The 14,022-nt window shown below is 31.6% G+C and overlaps 1 pseudogene; it reads right to left on the bottom strand.

Moving 5' to 3' along the window:
* Positions 1–1,427: 1,427 nt before the first annotated feature.
* On the bottom strand, positions 1,428–6,389 carry LOC108831056 (disease resistance protein RRS1B-like; annotated as a pseudogene).
* Between the last annotated feature and the right edge of the window lie 7,633 nt (positions 6,390–14,022).

Raw genomic sequence — 14,022 nt, 5'->3', positions numbered from 1 at the left:
TGTCATATATAAAGATGTTGATAGTGCAAAAAAATTATTTATTTATTTAATAAATAAATTACTTGCATATTTTGATTCAGTTATATTTTAAATTGGACCAAACTAATATCAACTGGTATCAGGCCTAATTTGTGATACTTTAAATTTTGGTGATGTTTTTACTATATCGTTTAAATGTGATGAAGAAAATAGTCAAATAATTTCTATTGCATGAAACTGAAATAAAAATCTAATTGTAGTTGATGCAATACGACTGTAAAGCCAATAAGATATTCTATTGTAGTGGTCTTGGATGGGAATGTTAGTTAATTGTTCTCGTCTAGGGTCTTTTTGCTTTTTATTATTTTTATTTAATTAGTGGTACAATCGTAATTAAACCATCTTCTTTCTAAAGACAACTTTCAAATATAACTTATGTTCATGGTTGTCATCCGAGTTTCTTCGGCAACGACTATAACTTAGCCTTTTTCTTATTGTTTTGTCATCAAATATACAGATCTGATAGCCAGTATTCGATTGCAATCATTCAAAAATAAAAATAAAATTGTTTTTATGAAACGATTTGTTATGGGACGATCATGTTTATTTAGTCGTAGTTCTTTATGTCAACCGAATCAATGAGGTACATTTCAAATCATAATCAGACTCTATTGAACCTCATCGAAACCTAGCAAAATCACATAAACTGGGTGTATGTTTTCTTACTTCGGAAGATAGAGGTTGTTGACTTGTTGATTACGAAATTCATTTATGGTTTGAGGAGTCTTTCTGATTTTTTATTAACCAATCGTCATAAATGGTTTCTGTTAATGGAACTTTGTTCTGAAAAAAAAAAGTAACTGTTTTTGTTAGATACAAATTGAACGTGTTAGTGTTTAATATAATTAGATATGGATATGTAGCCACTTAAATAAAAGGAATAAATAGTTGGACATAACCCCATATCAATTGGACATGTTGAAGAATTAATAGTATTGATTTATGACTTGGATCTTTTTTTTTGTTGTAAATTGTGACGAGATCTTTTTCCCATACGAAAACAGATTCTAATCTGCTTCATACAAAAAAAAAAAAGCTGCTTCATCATCGCTTGATCAACTTGGTGAGTTTTCTCTCAAGGCATATCTAACCAAGATGAAATTGTTTACTTTTGTTTTTGGATTTTTGCTGATACCTTGTTTTGAAACCTTCAGATATTGGATTGAGACCTTTATCTTTTGTTTTTGTTCAACGAGACCTTTATCTTTTATGTAGAATATATGACCTTTGCTTTAAACCTTGACATTATTATGTCCCTGATTTTGATTTTTTGTGATCTTTCAAAATGATTTGATCATGCTTCTTCAGGAGTGATCATGCTTCTTCAGGAGGTAGGGAAGATACTAAAATCTCTTTCTCACAATGGCTTCAGGTGTTGAAAGCTGGGGCTTTAATACTGCAAAATGGAAATCTCTTATCTCATCAGTCATCACTCATCAGAAGAAACAGAAGAATATGTACTCAGTCGCATCAGTTCCCTGACAGCTTTTCTCTCGGCTGATTTTTTGTAAACACAGTTGACCTAAGATCTTAGACTATTCCTTCTTCTGATGTGGAGGATTCTTCTTCTACTTCTTCAAGCAATTCAGATGCACAAAACTTCGCTTCCGGTTCCATTGATGCATATCAGGAGAAGAGATGAGTAAATATTAACGCTTTCTCTCACGAATCGAGAAAGAGTCTTCTCCACACAGAGCTGGAGGAAGATGGAGACTGCATTCTCTAGCTCCTCGAGAACATTCGAGTCCAGTAACTCAGCTATCAAAGCTATACAAACCCGACCTTTCTCCTTGCAGAGACATCTTGAACAACCTTGACCTGCGCATCGCATGGAAGCTTAGTGAGTTCACACAAAGGCTCTATCTCCACCTCACTGTGAAGAGCGGAATCAGTGACTTCAGTTCCTGACTCAGAAGCTATCGTCTGCATTGGCATGAAGTAACCTTTGACATCTTAGAGTAAGATGGTGAATCAGTGGAGAAGCTAGAGCTGATGTCACTTGTTAAACAGCTGAGGTCTGGTATATTGTACAGAGAACTTCCAAAACTAGCAATAGAGAAGAAACAACTAGTATGAAATATTCTTAAAAACTAATCTGAGATCGAGCATAAACAATGGGACCAGAACATGCCACTTCCGAGAATCCACTCCGCTATGTCTGCTAATTTGTGATCAGAACTTGTGCCTGTTTCCGTCTATTGATCATCTCCACACCAATTTTGTGACGTAAGCCTTTTCGTACTAGAACACCGTGTGCATGAGAGACTATCGGCTAAGATCTTGAGCCCAGAACTAATTTCCAAGCCACTGCTAAGCGGTGCCAACACTTCAGCTTCATCATCATTGAACAGACATACAATATAAAAAAAATATCTTTCATATACGTCTCGAGCTCAGAATTCAGAAAGCTCCTGCAGGTAATCCGACGATGAAAACGATGGAGTCACGTCAGGGCTTGCATCTCCATCTCCATCTGCAGCAGCTATCACATACACTGATACACTCCACATTTCGTGACTTTGCAACAATCATCTAATAGCTTCGTCTGCTTGTTCACAGTAAAGAACTGAAATACGACAAGATCAGCCAATATGCCGGGGTCATTTTCTTCACAGGTACTTGGATGAATATCGAGATCACATAAGACGAACGTGTGATCCTTTGAAACACCTTCTCCTGGAGGCCAACAATGGAAGTCTTTTTCTCGCTTATGAGAGACGCCTTTCTTATCTTTCCATCTGCAACCACAAGTAATGTTAAACCACTAGCCTCGTGGTAATCCTTCGAAAATGCAACTTGTGCTAATACTGCAATTCCAAGCGTGTTTCTCCAAGAAGAACCCAGTTCTATAATCACAGAAGATCCTGACGGCCCAATGAAGCTAAAAGCAGGAGATTTGTTGAGTTTCCGTTTCCGATGATACTCTCCTGCCAGACGCTCAACATTAGTCAGAGCATTCTTTACAAAAATGTTGACCATGTGCATTCAAGATTTCAAGACCCAAGGGAATCTGTGGAAGTTTTTCTATGGCAGTGCCACCAAGATATACTTCTTTCAGGTTTCGTGGGAAACCCTGAATAAAGCTGAGATTTGAGCATCCAGAGAGATCAAGAACTTGAAGAGATTCTAAATCAGCCATGTCAGGCAGACTTGTCAAATGAACACAATCTTTCATATTCAGGCGAACGAGTTTACCAAGATGTTGATTAGCTGACACGGGTTTGATCAGGCTTGTTAGTTGCTCACGGTTTAAAATATCTGAAACCCCCGGGAATTCAGTTAGAAGATTAGAAATCTCTCTGTTCATCTTAACTTGCGAGGAGAGGGTCACAGTGGATACTGGGAGTTCTCTAATACCAGTTCCCTGTAGATGTAGCTCCTTAATATTTGGTGAAACCTCTGGGAAGTTTCTGATCTCTGTGCAACCTGAAAGGTTCACAACTCTGAGATGCTGTAACTGTCTCATGGCTGGAAAACTCTGCAGTTGTGTACACCCTCGGAGATCTAACACTTCAAGGTCTTGAGCTTTACGAAGATCGCTAATATCAGTTAGCTTCTTGGAATGACAAAGCCTGACCACCTTCAGCATCTTGAGATTCTAAACAAAACAAAAAATATTATAATTTGAAATGAAATTAACTTATTGGAAAAATATATAAGACCGTGGATAGGAGTCCTACCTTGGTTCCTCCCCAAAGTTTCTGAAGCTGACTGTAAGACAAATTGAGTTCAACGAGGTGGCATGGGTCAAAGTCTTGTGGCAAGGAATTCAAAGGATAGTTCTCCCAGTGGAGGAGTCTTAGCTCATTAGGCAGAGCCTCAAGTCCTTTGGGAAGGTGGAGTCCACTATCTTTTTCGTAACTGGAACAATAGATCTTCAGGAATCTAAGGCTTAGCATATTCTCAAAAGCACCAGACTTCACATCAAAGCTTAAATTAGATGCGTCCAGAAATATGCCTTCAATGTCTTCAGTGCCCTGCAATGTTAAACAGTCTTCCTTCGCTTTGAGTTTTTCATCTTCAAGTAGAAATTTGATGGTCGAAGGCTCCCACAGTCTGTGACGCAGCTCCTCGATCTGTACTGCTTTTCCGCTGATTATTTCTCTGCCGAAGTCTTGGATTATTCTATGCATTTTCACTCTGTTTTCTGAAATGATCAACAGACCTTTCTCCACAAGAGCATCAATCCCAATATGTGGTAGAAAGCCACACCCCTCAAGCAGCTGCAACACATAGTCGACATTTTCTCCATTGAAGAAACAAGCAATGTCGAGAAAAATGTTCTTCTCCTTGTCATTAAGTGTGTCGTAGCTGCTCTTGAATAAATCATGAATCTTATATGGCGTACGTCGCTTGAGTTTGAGGAATTTGGTCTCCATTTCTGAGAGTTTCATTCCCTTAAGCTCTTCTCCGTAATAACTGAGAACGAATGGATTTCCATTAGCATAATCTATTACATCCATTGATGGCTTCAGGAGATTTTGATCTATTATATGTTCTCCAAATGCACGCTGAGAGAATAGCTGCAGAGCCTCATTCTCGTCTAAGCTCTTAACCTCGTGCACTTGATTGATCTGACAAAGTCGGAAAACCTGTTTATCTCTGGAGATAACGATAATTCGGCTTCCCGGACCAAACCAACGAAAACCTCTGAGGAAAGACTCGACAAATCCAGAATTTTGCACATCATCGAGAACAACAAGAGTCCTCTTCTTCCTTAATTTGGGCCCTAGTCGAGACAGTTCCTTGAGAAGTTTCCCAAAATGATCCTCCAACAAACCGTAAAGTCCCTTCTCATGGAAAGATTTGTCAAAGTGTTTGATGAAACAAGAAGCTTCATAGCCTCCAGAGATCTGGTCAAAAACTGCTTTAGCAGTGTGGTCTTGCCTATGCCTGGCATACCCCAAATTCCTATGCGGCGGATGTTACCCCTTGGTTGCTTGCAAAGCAACTCTTTATCTCCAGCAGCCTCGAGTTTGATTCCAACTTGTTCCTTGGAAAAGAGTTTTTCATACACATCGCTGACAATCTCTTCCACGACTTGGCACTCATTACATTCCTCCCTGTTTGCCAATAATAATTAGTATAGAAATCGTTACGAATGTACTATTTAAGAAAACATTAATAAAGAATACTCTTGACCAAAAATAAACTAAAGTGCAAAAAATGTTCTGGATAAATTGCATATTTAATCTATCATACAGCACCTTTTTTTTTGGGGGGGGGTGTGGGGGTGGGGGTGGGGCAAAACAACACTTAAAAAAAAAAAAAAAGAGATTCTAGATCCTAGGTTAGGTCTAAACAATATTAAATTAATTAGAGCCTATCCCCTAATAACAAAAATCAAACATGTGATCTCGTAAAAGCTGTATATAGAAGGCACCCTAGAGCCTATCCACTAGGCCAATTCCGCGCGCAAAGTAATACAAATAATTAGGAGATTCTAAGCTCGTAAAAGCTGTATATAGAAGGCACCCTAAGTCATACCAACAAGAATTGAACATCTGATCTCTTAGACTCCTACTAGATATTCCACTAAGCTAACCAGTAGATATTTCACTAAGCTAATTCCATGGTCAAAGTAAATTGCCTATTGTTTTATTCATGAATCTGTTAGAATTGAAGAAGAAAGAGTTACCTAGACTGGTAAGCTGGTAATTCCATTAGTTCTTTGAGCGCGTTTATCCGATCAGCTGACTCGTGCTCCTCTGGCACCGCAACGTCTGATGGAGTAATACCGTAGAACACAGGAACCACCAGTATATTGTGTTTCCTCTGGCATTGGCGTACCGTCACGAGCTTATCAAGGTACGAGGCAGAGGATAAGCAGTCCTTGGAGAAAACAACCACCGAAACGCTAGCTCCCTCTATCAGATCGAGAGTCCTACTGCAATTTACGAAAGCAGCAAAGTTTTCCCGGCGGAAATCAACGGAGAGGTGGCTGGCGAAGGAGTACTGTAACGCATCTGCGCAGTAGATGTAGACGGCGTGTAGTTGCGATTCGTTAGATATTCCTCGGGAATCACTTGATGGAGTGGAGCTCGCCGAGACCTGGGGCTTCGAATTGGGGGAGGGAGAAGAAACAATTCGTGGTTTTGGATCTGAATTTTATATAAACCATAGCAAAAATCGTGAAGAATCCTACGGTGGTAACAACACAGGTCGAAAGAAGGAAGAGAGAAGAATCCATTTGAGTGATGAAAGGGGAATCAAGATCGTTCACATAGTTTTTATAGAGAATTTGTGGTGGAGGTAGAGAGGATGGATGACTCCCTAAGGAAGCAACCCTGGCGTGCCAAATTACATGAGAAGGAAGCTTCGTGGATGCCAAAATATCTTGTTCTTCTCTTTTCTTAGTGCCGACAGTTTCTTTTTTTTTTCCTTTTATTAAGTATTTTAATTGTGTGTAGTTATTCGATTTTATTACTAGCAGTAGGTATTTTCTTGCACCATGTGCGAAAAAAAAAGTTAAAACAGAAATTTAGTAGATAAATATAAATTATATTTAAAAATAAATATTGTTAATATATATTTTTTTTCTTATCAATATTGATTATCAATATTATAATTTTTTTTCTTATCAATATTTATTAATACAAATTTGATTTAATTAAGATAAAAATTATGATAAAAATAATTTTGTTTATTTTAAATTATATTATCTCCGTTTCATATTACTTGTTGTTCTAAGCTCATGCGGATTAAGAAATATTTAATTTTACATATTTCCAAAATAAAAACACTATTGCCAATACACTTAAACATATATCAACCAATAGAAAATATATAGAGAATATAATCAATAACTTTTGCATTGAAAATCGAAAATGACACTTATTTTGAAACAAAAATTTTCTCTAGAACGATAAATAATTCGAAAGGGAGGGAGTATTTAACCATATGCATGTATATATTTAAAATTATAATCTTAGATAGATTTAACTATCTGTTTATTTTAATTAAAAACATTAAATAAATTTGTAAAAAAAATTGCATAATTATCAAAAATTAAAATTAAAAAATATTTATAAAATGTGTAGATATATAAGAAACTAATGATTTTACGATCTAAATTTTTATAAATTGTATACATTTTTGAAAATTTTAGAAATAAAATTGTATAATTTAAAATATATAATTAAATTCTATTTCGAAAATTTTAATGCCATATTTGATTATATTTATTTTAATGATGATTTATGAGTTATTACCATATTCTAAAAAAATCCAAAAATGTAAATCGACATTAAATGTAATATATGAGTTATTACCATATTTTTTTAAAGTTTACCAAAAATAAAAATTAACATTAAATGTAAATGTCCATGTCATATTAAAACTATAAGAAATGTCATCAATTTTAGTAGCTATGTCATATTAATTTTGTGAAAATGATTGTAAAATGTATGTGGTAAAATCACTTTTCAAATAATGTACAAGGGATATTTTCACTAATCAAGCACAATTTCGCACCGCTAATGTTACCAAATCTGCAATTACCATTTAATTTGTATGACTACACTTGTATCCAGGGTAGATAAATTCACATGAAATCTCTACCATTAATGCATGTTCCTATGTCAGTAATATATAACTATGATTAGATTACGGTATAATACTCCTCTTATTATATTTTAATATAATATTTCTATAATATTATTTACGAAATCACTTTTCTACATTTCGGTTTTACACTAATTTCTAAAGTGGCCGGTTAAAAATTATCTCTAATGATTTAGCTTTTCTACATATTATTGTTACTAAAATTGTTTTATTTCCTTTTACTTGATAATAATTTTTAATTAGTAATTACTTTTTTTTTCTAAAAATCACACAAATAATAAAAAGAAATGAGAAAAGAAAATATCTATAAAATATGATATGTATATATATAATCTTTTAATAAAGACGTTTTTATCTTCATTTATACTTTTCCCACAGCAATAATAAGGAAATATCCATAAAGTATAAATAAGTTAGTTTATATATAAACCACAATTTAAAAAAAAAATCAGAAGACAAAATAATTTAGGGGTTTGTTGTTTATTTTCTAGTATAAAAATATTTGATGAAACGATTGAAGGGAAAAATATAATCTTCTAACTACATAAATCTACTATCTATATTTAAAAAGAATATATATTTATTTCTTCTGATTAACTTAAAACCAAATATATACTTCAAAATGTGAAAATGAATTGAAAATAAAATAATTTTTACCATAAATATCTTTTATCCTATAATTAAAAAAATGGCAAAAAGAAATCATCTAATATCATATTTTTTTTAAACAAATGTTTGTATTATAACTAACTTATAACTAAATATACATTTCATACAATGTTAAATTTAAAATTAAAGTTATTATTTTCACTTGATCATAACTAAATATGGAATCCAACTTCTTAGTTTTTGAATAGCATAACATCTTAAAAAATTTGATTAAACACTAAATTTTAGAACATCACTGTTAGAATTTCTTATACCAATTCAGAACCCTTAACACTTTAAATTAAGTTATACAAATATTTTTTAAGTTTGAAAATAAGAACCAAACAAAAAGAGATAAAATGTAATCCGCATATATTAGGCTAATTAAAAAGATGTTTATTTTGAGAGAAATATATGCAACTTATAGTATACGCAAACAATCCAATTGTTTTTATACATATAAATTACAAATACCTTAAACCTACTACAGTTGAAAACAAAATATCATAACATGTGTGATTTTGATTTCGTAAATATTGATATGTGTGCATGAGATTTCAAAATTATCAGTTATGTTTAATTATGCAACTTCCAAAACAAAAATTTACTATTTGTTTTCAAAAAATAACATATATCGAATTATACATAAGTTTACAATTAAATATATCAAATAAGATAATAAAGCAAACAAAATGCACCTTATGAAATAATCTGATTTTAACCAATATAGAATCAAGAAACATTATGGTTCAGTTTAGAAGAATTAATGCTATCTAATATATCCAAAAATAATTGAGCTAAATAAGATTTATTATACAAGCAAAGTCACATTTCTATATAAATTTTTTTTCATGCATGTACAATTAATATTTTTATTATGATTTTTTAATCTTAAATATTTATATCCATGAGCATGGAAAAAACACCTAGTATAAGTAATATATGATATTCTATATTAGAGTGTGTGAGGAGTTTTGTAAGTTTAACCAACTATGGTCATCGTTTATGCAATTTTTTTAAGAACCAAACAAATGCGTGGTTATTTAATTTATGTATCCCAGACTAATTAAGCCTTAATTAATTAAAGAAAAACAAGTTTAATTGGTTTATATATACTCCCTCTCTGTTTTTACTAGTTGCATAGCCCCCGCGCAGGCGCGGGGCCGGTGACGTTGTTGACGTATCGGGTGATTTTGTGTATGTGATTTTATCCATTAATTATGCCCTTTAATATTTACTGAATATTGTTAGATGATTATACCAAGAATAGTAAAAAATGAGACAATGAATTTTGAGTTTGAAACATGAAATTATTTTTTATTATTAGCTTGTTTTTGCTCATAAATTACTTTCCCGACATTGGAAAACTTATATTTGTACGTAGCCAATGATTAATGCAAAGACAATGAAATTTATGGCCGCAGATGAGTGTCGAAATATTGGTTACACTGATGTAATTCTCAAAGCATATGGTGCATAGATGGTTTTTCTCTTCGGTTGTCAGGTTACTTCTAGGTCCGTGATGATTAGATCAACGTCAAGTCTTGCGGTTGCCTTTAGATTGTAGTCTATAATGGCGAGAGTAACTTGAAGATGTTGGGATATAATATTATGGTTTTCCCTCATTAAATTCATCACATATTGGTTAGTCTCTTCAATAAGGAATGTAGAGTCGGGATGATGAATGTCATGATATGATAATATAAAATCTAATGATTCAGCGACTGAGTCATTGTAATTACCTTGATTGTTAAAAATTGATGGTATCTGGAAATCGATGACCGATTTTTGTGTGTTTGGTCTTTGTATATAAACATGGAGCAATTGTCTAGGATTTGCTCATGTTGATGTTGTTTGGTGTGAGAGTCGATGGATAAGAAGTGAATTGTTATTCATGTTTGTTTTTGTTGTGAAAGCTTATCATATTGTAGATATGTTTATAGGTTGTTAGGAATTGATGTTATTTTTGCCTATTTATTTTTACGTTTGTTTATATAGTGTATTTATTATGATGTTGAATATTGAAATTAATGTTCTATTATTTAATTACGGTGATTTATTGAATTCTTCTTGTTATGAAGACTAATTTTCTCTTTGTTTGTTATGATATTTAAAATGGCCAAATAAGAAGAATTGTAAATTCTTCTCATAACATTAATCTTCCATAAAAATATTATTATTTTTATTTGCAAAAAATGTTGACTTTCACAATTGCTTAATGTATAGCTTTACTTTCAAATTTATCGAAGAAATATCTTGAATACAAAATGAGGATTCTATTCATATTGTTATATAAATGTTTATTTTAGTGGTTTATTTGAGCTGTGGAGTTTTTATTATTGTCTTTCTAATTATTTGAATTGTTGATCATAAAATTGAAGCTGTTTTCTCTAATGTTTTATTGTAAAGTTTAGTAATCGTGGTTTAAAACGTTAGGCTCAAATACAATGGGCCTTTTCTGAACTATTGTATTGGAAAAAATAAAAGTATGGTCTTTGTTGTTTCTTCCGTCTTCGGGAGAGCTTCACATCTGCGAATTTTTTCCTGATATGCATAAGTGTGTTGAGTTTGGAGGGTGCAAGCACGGGGTTATGAACATAGTTTCATCTCAATATTTGCTAGAGTTATTGTAGTGTGAGTTTTGCATTTTCGGTCGATCATTGTTTTTCAAGTTTTTTTTATTGTTATAGGGTTAGAGTTATGATACAGATTGTTCTCCCTTTATGAAGGACTACTCTTTCTTAGTAATATGATATATATAGTTCGTAGTGTTTCTTGCTGTATCACTGATAATTATTGTTTGTTTGTCTTTTTTATTTGTTCCTTGTACTGTTGAGAGTACGTAAATTAAATTAAAGTTGTTGAGAGTACATTTGTTTCTGGATTTTTTTTCTTCATATTAATTGTGTACGTTGTATGTATTAAATAATAATTTTTATTCTCTTTATTATGTTTGTTATATTTTTTTATTTTATTTTTAAATTTGTTGCTTTTACATAACCTTTAAAACAAATACATGAAAACTTGTAGAAATAACTATAAATTGAGTGATAATTCTGAGTGTTTGGACCTTAATGGATTTGCAACAAATTTATGTATTTCTCATAAGAAGACAATAGCATTGGTATGTTGACATTGAACATGTAAGCCATTTTCACAAAACAAAGGAGTGAGCATGTGAAGATGTTGTTGTCGCATTTGTGTATGTCTTGATTTTCTCTTGTATCTTTTGGTGTGCATGTGTTTGTTTCTCTTTAATTTGATGGGTAATATATAAACAAAAATCGTTGTTTGTTATATTTAGCAGAGTTCATAATTTACTCAGCTTTTTTCGTTTATGTGATTTCACTGATCTTGGTTGTCTTCTTCGTCTTCTTCATAAGCATCTGCGAAAGTATGTTTATAAATTGTTAAATAACTGGTTGTGTAGTTTGTATTTGTTTACCTGACTCGATTATATGTCGTTGAGTTTTAGTTAAGGTCTTTGGTTTGGTATATTTGGTTTGAAGTTTATTTGTAAAATTAGACAAAAGAGGTGATCATTAATGATTCGTCTTTTTGGACTCTAGTTTTTAGATTCTAGTTTTTGTTGTTTTGATTATTTGGGTTGTTGTGGTTTCTTTTAAGCTGTAAATTAAAGGTTCGTGTGAAATTAGTTTGATAAATAAGAAAGATAAATAGACGACCACAGATCTTGGTAGGAAATATTTTTGCTCATTGACGTTAGTACAATATAAACAGTAATTGTGTGTTGATTTTTTCTGACTGGTCATAAAGGATACAGATAATGACTCGAGTTGTTTCGTATGTGAGGTCCGAGTCCTGGATAGAACAGATTTGCCCAACCACATGTGAGTTTAAATATCATTTATAATATCAAAATATAATATAAACCCATAATACATTTATAGGCCCGCCTTCAGAGAAAGCCCAAGAAGTAATGGCTTCCAACCTTCATAAATATATATTAGTTTCGGTCATCAATGTATAAATTATCCATTAGTTCAATGGTATAAATGGTAGAAGTTATATCTTAGTAACCTGGGTTCAAACCATAGATTTAACACTTTTTAATATTTTTTTAAAGTGTGCCCCACAAAAACGCTGACGTGTCGCTTCAGGAATGATTCAAGTGCCTCATTATAGTATAGATTTATACGACATTATAGAGATTTCACATAAATTAAGGCACTTAGTATAATTCCTTTTATATCCTTCTTTACTAATTAATATCATGTTTTGTAAAGCATTTGGAGCTACGTACATATGGATAAATATAGTCTTTTTGTTACTTAGTTTGCATCTATTCTATTAATTTTGCAGTATGACCAATTGATTAAAGGTTGTGTCCAACTAATTATTTCCTTTATTTAAAAAGTCATTTTATTTTCTTTATATAACTGCATCTAATTTTATCTAAACATTAACCACCGCATTATTATTAAGAACTGCCGTAATATATTTTGTAACATTTACTTTATCTCCACAACTTTTGGAAACCACCTCTACGGTTACAAAAATGAATTTAAATGAAAAAATAAATAGGGAAATCGGCCAAAAAAACACTGAACTTTTCAAGAATTGCCAAAAGAAACCTGTACATTTGTGTAGTTAATAAAACCCTGAACTTTTATCGTCTTATTTAGATTATTAAGAAATTTACGATTAACTGACCAAATTAGCACACCGTTAAACAAGAGTTAAGACAGCGTTAACCCAACGTTAACTGTAGGCGTTAAGTGAAACGACGTCGTTTCATTTTACACTATTTGGAAATAAAAATTGGTAGACACGGGGGTTCGAACCAAAGTTGTTTGGATCAAATAGCAAGTATTTAACCACTAGGCTAGTGGCTCATTCAATGTAGGATCAAACACGTTTAGTTTTATTTGGTATTGATTTTGAATATAAAAAAATTCTCTAAAAAATTAAAAGGTCTTTAAAATTCCAAAAATTTGAAAAATAAAGAATTTTTTTATAAAATTAATTTTGTAACTGAATTTTTTAAAAAAAAAATATTTTTCCTTTAAAAATCAAAAATCTTCCTAAATTTTCATTTTTAAAACAAATTCAAAAAAATCATTTTAGGATTAAAAATTTTGAAAAAAAAAATCGAAAATAGCAAAAAAAGTTATAAAAATAAATTCGAATCTGAAAATAATCCGAATCTATAAAATAATTTTTTATTTTATTATTTTTTTTTAAAAAAATGCCCAAAATGAAAATTTTCATTTTTCAAATTATTAAAAGAAAAATTGAAAAAATAAAATAATTCGAAAACAAAATTCAAAAAAAAGTGATAAAATTTTCAAATCTGAAAACATATAATCAGAAACTATAAAAATAAATAATAATAATAATAATAAATTATTTTTTATAGTTTCTGATTATATGTTTTCAGATTCGAAATATTTATAACTTTTTGGAATTTTTTTCGATTTTTTCAAATTTTTACAATTTTTTTTATAATCCGAAAAATGAAAATTTTCTTTTTTGGAATTAATTTTTCAGTTTTTAGAAATTTTAAAAATCTTTTTAAGTTTTTAGTTAATTTTTTTATATTCAATCAGTACCAAATATAATTAAATGTGTTAGTAACTTCATTGATTGAGCCAGTAGCCCAGTCGTAAAATACCTTGTCATTTCATCCAAATAACCTGGGTTCGAACCCAGTGGTCGACTTGATTTTATTTTCTCATTTCAAAACGACGTCGTTTCACTTAACACCAACATTTAACGATGTCTTTTTTCTGTTAAATTTGTTGACGGCGT

Source organism: Raphanus sativus, chromosome 8 (assembly GCF_000801105.2).
Source record: "Raphanus sativus cultivar WK10039 chromosome 8, ASM80110v3, whole genome shotgun sequence".
In the NCBI taxonomy this organism is placed as follows: domain Eukaryota; kingdom Viridiplantae; phylum Streptophyta; class Magnoliopsida; order Brassicales; family Brassicaceae; genus Raphanus; species Raphanus sativus.
This window is presented reverse-complemented; position numbering and strand designations above follow the sequence as displayed.